Raw genomic sequence first — 2,362 nt, 5'->3', positions numbered from 1 at the left:
TCATTAGATTAAGGCACTAATCATATACTCTATACTTATATTTATCTAAAACAAACAAACAAACAAACAAACAAAAAGCCATCTTGTGTGGAAGAATGCAGCATTAAAAAAAGAGTCATTTCCAGGTTTATTTCCCTGTACACCAGTCGCTTCACTATATTCATCATGGTCAAATTAAACACACAAATTTATCAACCAGTAGGAACACAGGAGGGCGGGGCTGAGGGTTTTAGGTAGTTAAGACATTTACCTGTGTGAATTTTACATTGGGTGAAAAAACACGAGTAGCTAACATTAGCACTGCTCAGTACTCTAAACCCTGGACAGTGATATTCTCTCATTTCATTCATTATCTTCATTTCCTCTACTGAAACTTTTATTGTTACATCAAGTGGAAACCTTTAACACAATACCTACACCTACATTAGTCAGTTGTTAGACCCACAGAGCAACGCTATGGCACTGTGACTAGAAAAATGTGGATGTTCTTCTACAGTTTAGTGTCATAACTGTAAATGTTAGAGATGAGAAAATCTGTAGCACTGGTGCTGTGTGTATTGTGACCTTATGATCAGTAGCACTGTGTCGTGTGCTTCAGCTTCATAGACACTACATATATATATAAATATTATGTGTTTATATGTGTTATATAACTTAATATGTCTTTGTGTGGACTCGTGCTAACACACACACTCACACACACACACACACACACACAGACACACACACACACACACACACACACAGACACACACAGACACACACAGACACACACACACACTCACACACACACACTAACACACACATACTCACACTCACACACACACACTCACACACACACACACTAACACACACACACTAACACACATACACTCATACACACACACACACTCATACACAAACACTAACATGCTAAAACACTAAACAGGCTAAATACCTTACTGACCATTAGAGCTTTCATACAATATTCTCTCAAAATCTAGGTAGTGGTTCTGACTTTTTGTGTAAGTATTAAAAATAAAAACTAAAATAAACAACTTGTTGAAGGAATTGTTCTAGTGTTGTCATTTTTTGTAATGAACTTGATGTGAGAAGAAACAGGAGTCTTATATAAAGACAGGGTCTGTAGTGTGTAAACTGTTTCCTACATCAAGTGCTTAAAAATGAAAAGAGAAACATCAGGGCAGAAGAAAATATGAAGTACTACAGTGGGACAGTCGGACTTGGTCACTCATACAGAATAACTAATGTGTGCTGGACACTCCTGTGTCCTGGGAATCAGTTTTAACCACAGCACTTGCTGACCTCTACATGTTTTAAATAAATAACTTGTTGAAGGAATTTGAACCAAATGATAATGATTTTTTTTATTTGCTCTGGAGAAATAAAAGTAAATTCTTTTTAAGGAAAAATACAGAATGATTTTTATTTGTTGCAGACACCCAGTGAGAGAGTGCAAATAGAAAGATAACTGAACTCTTGGCTGATTAAAGTTTGAATTTTAAGAAAAATGTTAAAGCACAATAACTCAGTAGCTGTGATGAAGTCGGTCAGATCCTACAGATGAATGAATGAAGGAACCACATGTGCGTCTGCTCTCAGTGTTCATGGAGATTCACGTGAAAGATCTCAACTTCATAATAAACACATCATCTGTCCTGTTATTCCTTTCTATCCATCATTAAAGATCAAAGAGATTAAAATAAAGCTCAAGATATTTTGATAAAAGCGAGATAATGTTTATCTTTTAGCTATAAATAAGAGATTTTTTATGTATCTGACATCATGGTGTGTTTCATCTGAAGCCACATGAACTTTATAAATATTGAAGCCACAAAGCACTGTGGGATTTTAAATGATTTTTGAAACAGAAATAAAACGTTTGAATAAATGTTGCACTGATGTCATGTTAAACTCAGAAAAATATAAAAATATAAAATACATTTAATAATAAATCATTTATTTATTACTCATTAAATCTTTTGACACAACACAATATCTCATAATAATAATAATAATAATAATAATAATAATGATTTTATTCTGTCGTCTCTTTCTGACTGAGGAGGCGCTTCTCCTGGCCGAGTCTCTGCTCAGCGTTTGTCCAAATTTAGCCAGGCTTTAAAGCTTCTTAAAGCAGAACCGTCTTATGAGGTCTCTTCCCTGAATAGTGCCCAGGTACAGACCACGCCAGGGTACTTAAGCCGAAATCCCTGGCAGGTATTTAATTCTAAATGAGTAATTACGCCGTCTTTCGGTGGAGCGTCAGAGCGGCTCATTCGGACCTCAGACTCGGAGCCAGCCGCACACAAACACTGAAACTCTGGAGGTCTGGAGATCGAGTTGAAGTTAAACAGCCAAC

General features: G+C 36.1%; 1 protein-coding gene across 1 annotated transcript in view; it reads left to right on the top strand.

The window, feature by feature from the left end:
• Positions 1 to 437, top strand: part of LOC131342059 (olfactory receptor 4N2-like) — a 1,772-nt gene extending 1,335 nt beyond the window's left edge. The window contains exon 1 of the mRNA XM_058372779.1: positions 1 to 437. This exon is cut by the window's left edge and continues 1,335 nt beyond it. The gene's annotated coding sequence lies outside the window, so the exon portion shown is untranslated.
• Positions 438 to 2,362: the final 1,925 nt, after the last annotated feature.

Source organism: Hemibagrus wyckioides, linkage group LG20, assembly GCF_019097595.1.
Source record: "Hemibagrus wyckioides isolate EC202008001 linkage group LG20, SWU_Hwy_1.0, whole genome shotgun sequence".
In the NCBI taxonomy this organism is placed as follows: Eukaryota; Metazoa; Chordata; class Actinopteri; order Siluriformes; family Bagridae; genus Hemibagrus; species Hemibagrus wyckioides.
This window is presented reverse-complemented; position numbering and strand designations above follow the sequence as displayed.